The sequence below is a fragment of the Biomphalaria glabrata genome, chromosome 8, assembly GCF_947242115.1.
Source record: "Biomphalaria glabrata chromosome 8, xgBioGlab47.1, whole genome shotgun sequence".
NCBI lineage: Eukaryota > Metazoa > Mollusca > Gastropoda > Planorbidae > Biomphalaria > Biomphalaria glabrata.
The window spans coordinates 39,106,837-39,121,191 of NC_074718.1; the positions used below are offsets into that span (position 1 = coordinate 39,106,837).

General features: G+C 37.5%; 1 protein-coding gene across 2 annotated transcripts in view; it reads right to left on the reverse strand.

The window, feature by feature from the left end:
• Positions 1-13,292, reverse strand: part of LOC106058259 (guanylate cyclase soluble subunit alpha-2-like) — a 176,003-nt gene extending 162,711 nt beyond the window's left edge. For both annotated transcript variants that reach the window (XM_056037272.1, XM_056037271.1), the window contains exon 1: positions 13,107-13,292. The gene's annotated coding sequence lies outside the window, so the exon portion shown is untranslated. The remainder of the gene's footprint in view (positions 1-13,106) is intronic.
• Positions 13,293-14,355: the final 1,063 nt, after the last annotated feature.

Here is a 14,355-nt window from a genome sequence, read left to right on the forward strand (position 1 = left end):
TTGTTCCTGACTGTCTTGTGCCTGACTGTCTTGTTCCTGACTGTCCTCCTGCGGCGACACCTACATCAGACTAAAAGACCCATTAGAAAAGCTTTGATCTCCAGAACAATTTCTTCCGTGGGAGAAGGTTTCTTAATGAACCCAAACACTCAGAGTATTATTGATTAGTATTTGTTTTGGAATTAACACACCAGTTCTAAATCTCCTTTTTTTTTTGGCTAACTGAAATCAATATCTTATTTGGCTTTAGATAAGTTTCTCCCTTTCTCTTTTTCAGATCTTGTTTATCCATCTCTTTAGCTCTATTCAAGTGGTTCACTTTGTCAGTTTGTTGAGTTCCAAATTGCCAAATAGTCCAGTTGATTTTTTTCTGGCTTGATTTTTGTGCCAACAGCAAAACAATTTGTATGCACATAGTGCTTACTAGACCCTGCTTTTAGATTTTAGGGTACTCTAAAGCAGTGTTTCTCTAATTGTGATCCGCGGACTCCTAGGGGTCCACAGAGTTGAAAATTGTATACAATTAAAATAACTTCCTTCGCTAAAAGCCAGTTTATCCGATTGAATAGTTTCAATAACAATCAACTCGCTTCTTACGACAGTTTAATACGTTTATTACCTACTATTATTTTACTAACCCCCATCCACGCCCGCCATTCGGCGCATTGGGCGGCAAGCTGTCACCACAAGGATCTGTCACCAGCAATGTCTGAAGCCTCTTCCCACCTGTTCTCCACTGTTCTGACGTCCTCCATGAAAGTGTGACGTCATGTTATACGAGGACGTCCCTGTTTGCGCTTTCCTCGTATTGGCCTCCATGTCATCGTATGCGTAATTGATTTCGTCGGAGAACATGTCCCTCAAACCTCGTGCGACGCTCGGTCACAACCTCACTAAGAGATCGACTTTTAGTTCAGCAAAGAGTTTCCTTGTTTAAGACCCGATCTCTATAACTGACTACTACTATTCCATGGCGACCTAAACCAAAGATTTGAAAAACAATCTTCACTTGGATATTCCCGACTGGGTACTGAGCGCTTTTGCTCGTGGACATACTCAGATCCAAATCACAGATGAATTGATACCTAATAACGCAAGAGAAGCTTATTGAAATATCCACAAACGAGAAATTTAAACCAAGGTTCAAAGAAGGAGACCACAAATTTTTGTTACAAAAACATATTCTAAATTTACACCTTGCATTAGGGGTCATTAGGGGTCATCCTAAAGATTATTGTTTACTACTTTCCCGTCTTCTTGTTGGGTACTTCTTATTGGGTACTTCTTATTGGGTACTTCTTATTGAGTTCTTCTTATTGGGTACTTCTTATTGGGTACTTCTTATTGGGTACTTCTTATTGGGTACTTCTTATTGGGTACTTCTTATTGGGTACTTCTTATCGGGTACTTCTTATTGGGTTCTTCTTATTGGGTACTTCTTATTGGGTACTTCTTATTGGGTACTTCTTATTGGGTACTTCACGGATTCAGTGCCGTCATGAACCTCATCACAAATACAAGAAACCGACTCGAAATGTGTGCTCGTTGAGGCGGGAGTAAATAAACTCGTAACATCACATCAACCTCATCCAAGTACATTTTTTTTAAATTTCATTTTAAACAAAAGTCATAGTCCTTATCCCGATTTCTGAATTTTTCCCTCAGGGTTGTCTCCCCCAGACCATGTTTTGGTTTAGCTGCAAGACTGCAGAGGTTTTCCTTCTCCTTTCCCAGGGTAGGCAGCCTGGAGGCTAACGATCCGCTCCTGTCCGAAACTTAATGAATTAGGCTGCTGTTATTCGCATTTACCCCTTTCCTGTCAGTGACATCAGTTCCGCCGGGACCTAATATCTAAGCCACGTGAGAAATGCCAGGAGTTGAGACAAAGAAACACCAAAAAAATGATCTCAGCATTATGATTACAAATAATTTACTACAAAGTTTTGGCGTTAAAAAAATGATAATTAGACATAACCGTAACGTCATTTTTACTTGATTTTTATTTGTTTGTTTCGAATGTAAAACCTAAGAAACAATTGATCGATCACTCAGTACTGACAGTTTTAATTAATAAAAAAAAAGCAGAGCTGTACAGATCAGTGTCAGATTGGATTTAATGGACAAAAATCTCATCCTAGATCATGAATAAAAGAAAAAGGTCGATTCCTAGATCAGGAATAAAAGAAAAAGGTCGATTCCTTAATAGAAAGCAGTGGAGCAGACATAGTGCCGTTGCATGCAATATGCAAACATAGAAATATAGATCAAGACATACCAGCGACTGCTATAAATAGAAAACAAGATGACATAACCCAATGGGTGAAAATATAAATTCTGTATACGGAGTGGGTGTAGCAAGGGTGAGTGTCTTGATTTAGGAGGGGTTGGAGTATTTGTTGAACCTTGAACTTTGCGTTTTCTTTTTTAGAAATATGTTTTTATTCACTTACAATATGCCAACTATTGTTAGAATGTCCTACGTGCCCTTATAGTGTCGCCTCAATGCTTTAGGCTCTAGGGTCTTGTTACGTCCTCTAGATCTAGCATCTATCGGCAGACACACTCTTTTTTTTTCAAGATTTTTTCTTTAACTTATAAGAAGACCAGATATTGAGACAAACTTCTTCCATCGCGGGTCACGTGGACTCGCTGAACTGAGAGGAGTGAGCCAATCAGGCAGCGGGAAATGACCGATTTTATGTAACCTCCGAGCAAAGCGGGAAATGGTTTCAGGGGAAGACAAACCTGTTTTAAAATGTTTCCTCTTAACCTTCGTCAGGGGCGGATTACTCAATAGCTAGAGTATAGACTGAAGAACACACTAGACTTTTGATTACCATAATAAAAGCAGGTCAACTAATGACCAATACAAGGGAGTAGATGACTTCTGAACACTAAATCGATATTTTAAGAAACGGGGCGTCTCCACATTTTTTTTTAGCTCAAACGATTACCTTTTCCTTTTTTTTTTAATCTTAGTGGGTATGCCCTAGCTATTTGAGAGATAACTCTGGTTGACTTCTGATGACAGTAATCTTTTTACAAAGCCTAAAGTAATTCACACTCTCTCTGTCTGTCTGTCTCTCTGTCTGTCTGGTACAAATTTTGTACATTTTTTTTTCTCCCAAATCCCATTTTCGGATCAAATTGAAATTTTAAACAATTATAGTCAACTAGCCGGATATGACCCGCGGTCTGCGGGCCTTAGTTTGGGTATTACTGATCTACTAGAACGGATTTGCATCGATATCAAACATCGAGAATGTTCCCTTCACATTTTTGTTTATTTTGCTACGAAAATAAAAGTAGAGTGTGAAAATGGGTTTACCCGTTCAACCGACATATTCATATCCACTATAAAATATTGTGATAACGGGTTTACCCGATTGGTTGTAAAGTTTCATTCTTTAATAGAGATACAATTAGGCACTTTGTGTTTATTTTTAGAGTTTTTTGGTTGCGAGAGGGACATTAAACATACTCTACGGTCTCCGTCAAAATGTAAGGAACAATTATGCCAAGTTTTATCAAGATTGGTCAAACGGTTTTTATTTTTTTATTCGGGACATACATACATACATACATACATACATACATACATGCATACATACATACATACATACATACATGCATACATACATACATACATACATACATACATACATACATACATACATACATACATACATATATATATACATACATATAAACGCCTATAGTTTATGCTTTATATTGTCAATAATCGATGATTGGTCAAACGGTTTTTATTTTTTTATTCGGGACATACATACATACATACATACATACATACATACATACATACATACATACATACATACATACATATATATATACATACATATAAACGCCTATAGTTTATGCTTTATATTGTCAATAATCGATGACAATATATAAATCAATTTAAAAATTTTTAACGACATTCCACCACAGCCAACGTGAAGTATATACTTCTAGAGCCCGTTTGGCCACAGCGTTCGCTATACAAGTTTGTTGACTAAGTTTTCAACATGCTCTGGCTATAATTCAAAGAAATAGGAATGGAAAAGTGGTTTGAGTACTGGGACAGTCCCAAAAAGCCCGTGGAGTCTGGGAGCGCATGAGGCGCCCTGACCGCACTTCCCCATGGTCGAGGCTGTCCAGGCCTAAGCAAGCTATTATAGCACAGTGCAGGATAGGCCACTATCCTGTTGGCTCATATTTCTCACGGCTATAGCCAAATTTTGACTCACGGTGCCCCCGCTGCGGGGAAGAAGAGGAAACCGTGTCTCATATTCTGTTTGACTGCCCCAGACTTGCTGATCTACCCAGACTTGCTGATCTCCGTCTCGACAGGTCTGGGAAACCAAAAATAAGGTGACATGTATGCACTACGCAAAACAGCAGGGTTTCTGCCCAGGGCTTTTGCAAGTGAGGATTTCAACCTCTCAAGCCCTCACTCAAATGGAGTTTGATGATGATGAAGAAGCAACTATTCATGAACTGAGTATTCCATAAAAGTTCATGGCATCACAGATCCTCAACTTTTTATTTGTATCTTATTTGCCCTAACCAATTAATCAACCAATCAAACACAACCTCAAATAATGAATTGTAAACAAGTTTAAATTTCTTATATCCATTCGAACTCGGCGCATTCGGATTAGTACAATGTATTTTTTTTTAATAAGAAGATTATTGAATGTTCATATTTGTATTTCTAATCTCTATATTTTTACTCCGTTCTGCATTAGATTTGTGGTCATTGACAATGCTCTCCTTACCCAGCCCTGCACCATCCTCCTTTCAAAGGGAAAAAAAACTTTTGCGCTTTGTTCCTTCAGATACAAGATGTAGCACATTATCTTATTAACAAACATGTGTATCTTTTTTATAAGCTTATAATATTCTCGCCTGAGTCTGTTTGTTGTGGGATTATATAAAAGCACCTTCTGAAAGTTCAGGGGGTCGATAGAGCCCTCTGTAACCCTCGGGGTGAAAAAATTTATCATTTCTGGGCAGACAGGAATGTCTGTCAACAGAGATGTCTCCCTTACTACCCCCCTTCACCCCTGTTTTATTTTTAGAGTATACGAGTGATCAAACATGAGCGTGTGTGTGTGTGTGTGTGGAGAGAGAGAAATAGTAAGTGGAGGTGTATGAATCTGAATAAATCTATATCTGTGTTTCAATCATTGCTCCATCCCCCACCACCACCCATCACTCTCCTTAAAGGAAGCCCTCACCTTGTGTGTGTCTGGCCTAGATCTACTCACTGCGTGTACAGGGCGAAGGGGGGATGAGGTCCCAACTGTTTAAACAGTGAGACGACACCGCAGGACATTGATTACTGACTGACTAATTTCTTCAGAGCTATAGAAAAATGGAAAGTCACACTACCCTAAATAAGCATAAATACATATGAACAAGAGATGGGAAACGAACCGTACCCGAACTTTAAAAGTTTGGTTCGATTCCCATCTCTAATATGTACTCGGATGGCAAGTATAAATGAAGAGTCCTGACTCTCAGGCCATCAACACACAAAAAGTATGGAAAAGGCTAAAAACACTGCAGCGTCTAGTGATTACTAAATACCAACACGTTACAGTGGATTTGGGTAAACGATATGCCTCAATAACAAGTTAAGAAGTTTCAAACGGAAAAGATCTTCTCCCGAGACGTAAAATGCAACTAATTGACTAAGGTATGCCAATATAAATATGAAGCTAAGTTCTAAAACATTGAATGAGGCATACGTGTTAGGCAAGTCTAAGTACCAACGTTGTGAGACAAAAAAAAAGATGAATTAAATATAGCGAAATAATGGACAGTCCTGAACAGGGGAGGGAATTCTTCTGGTCAAGAAAGAGTTTACGTAAAGTTCAACAAAAGTTCAAGAAATGATGTAAGAACAAAAACATTCTGATTCGGTCATGTTAGAGATAAATGAAATAAACTATAATGTATTTTATTTACTAAATACTGAATTTGAGTTGAATGCGGGAATATCCGCTGAAAGCAAGCTTAAAATAGCCTAATTTAACTGTGACATAATTTTCAAAAAATTATAACGGTAAAACCATAGTTTTAACTTTTTGACCAATGCCAATAAGGTAGTAATTTTCTTTTCTAAAGATATACATGAACTGTCAAAAATCGTTAGAGCCGTTTTTCAAAATACTTGTCCAGTGTCCAGGTATCAGTTTCCACGCTGTATCTACCCTTGAAGAGTTTGCAAGCTAATAAGAGGCATTGTAAACATTTAAAATAAAAACGTTATGTAAAAGAAAGATGTCAAGATGACATTGTTTAGAAATTACCTCCACCTGTACCTGGTAATATAATGAAAGATAAATGTTAATACAATTGTAATTGTCATTCAAATTAGACAATGAACCTATACGCACAGTAAGTCACACACACACACACAGTGACACACACACACACGCACACAGTGACACACACACACAGTGACACACACACACACGAACACAGTGACACACACACACAGTGACACACACACACACACACAGTGACACACACACACAGTGACACACATTACTTCTTTATGTCAGTGACGCGCAAACTACTGTCTGCTGACCATATCGAGACCAATCGTTATAGAAAGCCTAAACGCTGACCTGTGACGTTGCAACCTATGTGCAGTTTATACCAATAGCTCCTTGCCAGGTCTAAACTGCCCACTGATCGTGACCTTGATAGCTTCTTGCAACGTCAAGGGTCGTGATGTCAGACACCAGGATGGCTGCCTGGTCGTGCGGTTTGCTCGCTGGGCTGTCGTTCAGATTTATCGATGGTCCCGGGTTCAAACCCTGCCCGCTCCCATCCCCCGTCGTCCTGCGGGAGGTTTTGACTAGGAAGTAATTATCTTCAACTCTAAAGGAACATCCGAAACATGGAAAACATTTTACAAAACAAACATGTGACGTAGCAACGAGCTATTGGTTGTGACGTCGCAGGTCAGTGTTTAAGCTTTTTAAAACGATTGGTCTCGAGATATAAGGTCCGTGAGGCGGTGCCATTCGGCTATTCAAAATTCCTAAAACTGCATGATTACGCCGCAGTGGCTCAGTTCCATTTCGACATTGAACACGACGACATCTTGCAGCGATGCGACCCCTGTCACGCGTGTAGAAAACTTCTACGGACCCAGTGCTCAAAAAAAGGAATAACTACCTCCGCCCTGTGGTAACGGATTATTTTAACCTGACAGCAAGAACCAGATGGTGGTCTGAGTTGAACGCTGATGTTTTCAATTGATGTACGCATGGATGGGTCGTTGATGGACTGGACAAGTGGATTAATGGATGGACAGGCTGTTTTAGCCAGATGGCTAGCTTCAAATAAAAAAAAAGATTGATCGTCAACGCTTTACGGTAGACGCACTAATGGATCACCATTCGGGAATACCATGATCTATAATTAGCAACACCTTCAGCAAGACTTTGCGGAGCAAATATTGCAATAAGCAGCTTAAAACTAGTGAGGACTCAAGGAGGGTCTGGATAGATGGAGGCAAGAGACAGATACAGAGGGAGGACAGAGGAGTATTCCATTATGCAGATGTTAGAAAAATAAAATAAAAATAAAGGATAGAGAAAAAAAAAGATGTTAAAACAGTGAGTACTAAACAATGGGAAAGTGAGTGGGTCAGATAAAAAATGTGAACCTCATAATGTTGATGTGTGATGTAATGTCGTATGATATTTAGTTCCTTTAGCAGATTAGGAATTGTGTGTTGTTCGTAATATAAAATGGTAGAATAAAGCCTGAGTGTGTATTTGTGAATCGGCCTTGTCGTTTGTCTATTTCATCTCGTATTTAAGAGTTTATTACCACATTATTCGTTTTTAAAATATTGTACGATTCCCAAGAACAAACAAAAAAGATTTAGATGCAGACACTGAAGTAGCAACCAGGGAACGAAGAGCCTCTTTCAGCATTGTCCCATAACTAATAAGAGACCCAAGGAAGCCATTGAGTCGTTAATAGCTTTAAAATGTACAAGCTTTGAGTGTCATGACACAATTAGAAATAAGAAGTAACGTAACTGTATTGATAGTGTCGTGACACTATTACTAGTGAGAAGTCGTTATTTAGTGTACTGTCACTATTTGTTGTTAAATGTAATGCATACATTGGAATGCCTTTTGGTAAATGTATTGAATGTGTTGGATGAGTTTATTTGTTTATTGTCTCACTCAAACTTCTAGTTTTTTAGTGGACTAGAGGCATCACTTAATCTTGAACCCGGGAACACGAGTAGCTGGCTACGCCACTGAATGCAATCAAAAAATATTTAACATTGGCGCTTGTTAGAAGTTTGGTGATGCACAGCATACCAAACAGTTTAGTTTTACACTGCATATCAACAGTTTAGTTTTACACTGCCTACCAACAGTTTAGTTTTACACTGCCTATTAACAGTTTAGTTTTACACTGCCTACCAACAGTTTAGTTTTACACTGCCTACCAACAGTTTAGTTTTACACTGCCTACTATCAGTTTAGTTTTACACTGCATATCAACAGTTTAGTTTTACACTGCCTACCAACAGTTTAGTTTTACACTGCCTATTAACAGTTTAGTTTTACACTGCCTACCAACAGTTTAGTTTTACACTGTCTCCTAACAGTTTAGTTTTACACTGCCTACCAACAGTTTAGTTTTACACTGCCTACCAACAGTTTAGTTTTACGCTGCCTACCAAACAATTTAGTTTTACACTGTCTACTAATAGTTTAGTTTTACACTGCCTACCAACAGATTAGTTTTACACTGCCTATCAACAGTTTAGTTTTACACTGCCTATCATCAGTTTAGTTTTACATTGCCTATCAACAGTTTAGTTTTTCACTGCCTATCATCAGTTTAGTTTTACACTACCTACGAACAGTTTAGTTTTACACTGCCTACCAACAGATTAGTTTTACACTGCCTATCAACAGTTTAGTTTTACACTGCCTATCATCAGTTTAGTTTTACATTGCCTATCAACAGTTTAGTTTTACACTGCCTATCATCAGTTTAGTTTTACACTACCTACGAACAGTTTAGTTTTACACTGCCTACCAACAGTTTAGTTTTACGCTGCCTACTAACAGTTTAGTTTTACGCTGCCTACCAACAGTTTAGTTTTACACTGCCTACTAACAGTTTAGTTTTACGCTGCCTATCAACAGTTTAGTTTTACACTGCCTACCAACAGTTTAGTTTTACACTACCTACCAACAGTTTAGTTTTACACTGCCTACCAACAGTTTAGTTTTACACTGCCTACCAACAGTTTAGTTTTACGCTGCCTACTAACAGTTTAGTTTTACGCTGCCTACCAACAGTTTAGTTTTACACTGCCTACTAACAGTTTAGTTTTACACTGCCTATCAACAGTTAAGTTTTACACCGAGAGAGAGAGAAGGAGACATAGACAAATAGTTATAGAGACCGACAGTGAAAGACAATGACAGAGAGGGAGACAGAGAGAAAGAGACAAAGATAGAGAGAGAGATGGAGACAGAGAGAGGCATATAGAGAAACAGAGATACAGGCAGAGAGAAAAACAGTGAGATACAGACAAAGCACGCTAAAAGAATATAAATTATGTTCTTAAAATTTTATATAAAAAAATGTATGATAATAGATAGGACGCTTAAAGACCAGTTTACACGTCAGCCTGCAGCAAAGAAGAGAAGCAAATGGCTTCTGAAATCACTGCTTGGTCTAGAAAACTCTGGACTATTACAAATATTTGAGTTCCAAAGTAATGCCGAAGACAGGCGCAGACCTGGAGAAAAGATCCTAGCACTGTCTGGCAGAAACTGGAAGTCTACGTCATTAATGATAGGTCAATTAATTGAGGTCACAGCTGGATCTGCGTGGCCAACTCAAATATTATTTTCTTCCTCAACCTGGGCAATGCAATATGTAAGTCGTAAGTGTGTGTGTGTGTGTTTGCCCATTAGTTATCTTTCTGCTTGTGTTTATGTACAGACATGTCAAGGAATAAAAGTGTATAAAGGTCCAGGCGATGGACATTTAAAGTGAATTTTGATCATGCTGTTGCTGTCATGTGTTCGGTATATATACTGGATGCTAAAAAGTAAACATCATTGAACACATTGTAAGCTGTGCGACGATGGAGCTCATTCTATCCATACTCTTGTTGCTGCTTTATATGTAGACCTGGCAATGATGAGTTTATCACACATACAAACACACATGCAAACACACATACAAACACACATGCAAACACACATGCAAACACGTATAATATCTCTAGAGACACACTGAGAATCGAACGTTACGACTTCTCTCTCTCTCTCTCTCTCTCTCTCTCTCTGGTTAAATGTATAAATCTACTTTACCTTATAATGTTCTAATTATAGGCAACCAGATCTAGACATAGAAGACTATGCACAAAATGTTCCTGAACATAAATTTATTACACACTACAATGGGTAATACCTAAATGCGGAAACATCTGAAGAAGTATAATCCGTTCAAGATTTTTAAAAATGTCTAGTTCTCTAGCCAAAGTTAAATGTATTTCATTTTATACTTTGAAAAACTTAAACGATCAAACTAGAGTTTTACCAGTGTGGCAAACAAGTTATTAATACTTTTGCCAACGATTTAGATCAACTTTCAAATTTCTAGGAAAATCCTTGGAGCTGTTTTCGAGAACCGTGTCTATGTTCCACCCTGAAGGTTTTTGTTTCCCCGATAGTGCCAGTTGAATAGAGGTATTATAAAAAAAAAGACAGTAGTCTAGACTGTATTCTACAATTTGCTTCTTTATTTCTCTAGTGAGTGACTATAAGTTCGAATTTCCACTGATGTCTTCAAGATATAGATCATCAGACCAAATTTAATGTAAAGAGTGTTTAGACCATAAAGAATTTGTAGCTGATAAGGAGTTGTAAAAAAAAAAAAAAAAAAAAAAAAAAAAAAAAAGACAAAAAAACTTAATGCACTGTGGGTTAAGAAGTCTGTAAAAATAACTAAACTTGTTAATTAGCTGTTTTAAACCTTCCATTCAATCGACCAACCATTTTATGTCCGGTAATTAATGTAACACACATGCAAACGAGATACCAGGTCAAAGCTAGACAGGATCGACCAAGGTCAAAGCTAGACAGGATCGACCAAAGTCAAAGCTAGACAGGATCGACCAAAGTCAAAGAGAAAAAAAAAACATTTAAAAACTAGCCACGAGGGTTTCAAGACAGGAATCAAGCAATGCTCATCAGGGCGCCAAAAATGCTCCCTTTAGACAGTTCAAGTTGAGTCTGAGTGTACTAGATCTAATAAGCAATGGGTGTCCTTGCCGAAATCATCGGAGGTTAATTTATGGTTCAAACTCATCCAATGTTTAAGAACCGGAAAGGAAAAGGGGTCCTCAAAACCCAGATTATTAGTGATATGTAATTGAAACTTGTTCTATATCTGGGACATTATAAAATGTCATCAGAACCATTGTAACTAAGTAAGCTCATTCAATGACAGTAACGAACTAAACAAAACACACTCACATAGTGATGACATCACTCTGTGTTGATTCGGTATTGTTAGATAATAACGCGGAGTAATTTTTTTTTTGTTTTTGATTGGCTAATAACGCGGAGTAATACGCTTGTTATTGACCAATACGAGGAAGTGTGAGACACGTTACAACCAACAGACGAATACAAAGGCTAGTGAGTAGTGTCTACATATTTTTTACATATTTTTGAAAGCGGGAAGTACTGGGACTATCTAAACTCATACCACCTGCCTGTTCTTTTCTGTTCAACAAGCATGACATTTTTGGGTTGCTTTTGAAAAAAAAAATAGGATCCACAAAAGTGGAATGTAAAGTACGCTTCCGCTTAAAAAAAAAAAGATTTTTGCTACACAATATTTATAGTGCATTTGGATTTAATTACTAGAATAAATTTCTATGCTCTTCAGTCAATTAATCATGAATTCTCTCCCCCTGCTAAAAAAATTTGGGTCAAAGGAAATAAATAAAATGAAATAATTAATACACAACTCGGTAAAGCACTTGGCGTCCGAACCTAACGGTCTCCGGTTCGAATCTCGGTGGATTTTTAATTTTGGGATTCTTAAGACGCCACTGATTCCACCCACACTCTAATGGGTACCTGAAATTAGTAAAGGAGATTAGTCCTTGTGCTGGTCACATGACACCCTCGTTAACCGTCGGTCACAAAAACAGATGGCCTTTACACCATCTGTTATATGGATAGCAAGGCCTGAAAAGGGATACAACAGCTACTTCTATGATGTAGATTTATATATAGGTCTAATAGCGCAAGATATGCATACACAATGTGAGAAATTTACATTTCAATTATAATAATAATAATAAGGCTTGACCTCGAGTCCGAAGATTAACGATGAATGCAGTATTTCTCTTGGCTACACAGCCCCAGCTGCGACCTACATATTTTGCCACACCTAGCGCAGGCATAACCATTTCTATAGACTACACTGATAGTATTTGTGTTTTAAAATAATCTATGTTCTATAATCTAGAAGATAGAAACAGTATAACGCACACACCACAACCAGTAACAAGGGTGAAAATGCAGAAGCGTATGTTGTTTACAGATGCCCAACCTGTGACCTCAGTTGTCTATCAAAAACTGGCTTCTGTTGTCACATAAAAGGTCGCAAAGGGATAGAACTGTCTCTCGAGACATGCCACAGCTGAACATTTTTTAAATCAGGACATTTTTTTTTATCGTTTTAAACTAAAAGCAAAGAGTCTTACAAACCGAGGAGAAACTTACATTCAAACAGACTGCACTGATAGTATATGTGTTTAGTTGGAAGTAAGAGTAAAGCTCTATTCTAGAATACTTAACATATTATACTGCATAAATAGTATATCTGTCTAGTTGGAAGAGTATAGTTCTATTCTAGAATACTTAACATATTATACTGCATAAATAGTATATCTGTCTAGTTGGAAGAGTAAAGCTGTCTGTATAGTTGTTTTATTGTGTATAAGAGCAAAGTTCTAATCTAGAATATGTAACATATTGTTGATCAAGAAAGCTTTTTATAGTTTTAAAACTTACTTTTAGACGAACAGCTCTGCTCCTAATGGATTGTCAAATCATCGCAATCACTCAGATAAATCACTCAAGTAAATCTCTCAATCATGCATGTGTGAAATAATTCAAACAAATAGAGCACAAAAACTTTTCCTACGCCAACCACACCGACTTGTCACATGTCCGCCTGTAAGATAGACAGACGGTGTGGAAAATGAGAGAGGAGTGAGAGAGAGAGGGAAGAGAGAGAGAGAGAGAGAGAGAGAGGGAAGGAGAGGTGAAAAAAAGTAAGGGAAACATTTCGCCAGAGGAGGGAAGAGAGTGGTTGAGGAAAATAAAAATGTAGACACAAGCCCACGAGGAGGCGCGATACAAGGGCAATGTGAACTTACTCTTGTGAAGTTAAGAAAAACACGAGTAGTCTCCCCTTGGGGACATTTTGTTATGAGTTTGTTTGGTTTTTTTTAACCATATTATATATATATATATATATATATATATATATATATATATATATATATATACTTAGTAATTAGCATAATTACACTGTTGTTATGTGAAGTGAGGACTGTGGGAGTGGATGGTGGCAAGGGCAAGTCAAGGCGCTATAAAATTATTTAGTGAAGGAACTACTTGGTATAGCCTGCTACCATTTTTACCATTAGTGCTGAGTGTAACATAGTAATACTTAGTAGAGCGATTGAAGCATGTCAATATTAACATCTTCTTTTGAAGGAAAAAAAAAACAATTTGAGAGCTATAATTTCTGTTACCATTGCGATACTATGGTATCATGTAGTCAGTGCATTGACCAATGACTTTGTTGTTTTCCAGGGAGAAATAGAATGATAAATACAAGCTGACCAGTCTTTGAGCTACTACATGTTTAGCCCTGGCACCCACCTCATCATGTTATTATAAAGTTTGAATGTCAACAGCAAAAAAATATCATGTACAAATTTAGCATCGACCTTATTAATTTACAAACTTAATCTTCAGATGCATTGTCATTTCCTACTAGTGTGTGTCATCGGGTAACAAAAACGCTTAGACGAAATATGTTCACAAACATGTCTGCCTGATAAGAACTGCTTTATTTTAGCTCTATAATACAAAAATACAACACCAGATAACACTAAATACAATTACATGAGTTTAATAAAAAAAAAAAAAAAGTAGTAATAAATATCTGCGACTGCTTCCTTCAGCAGATGCATTTCGGCAGTCAAAGGGAGATAACTGGATAAATGTCAAAATGTTTTGTGTGTCGGAC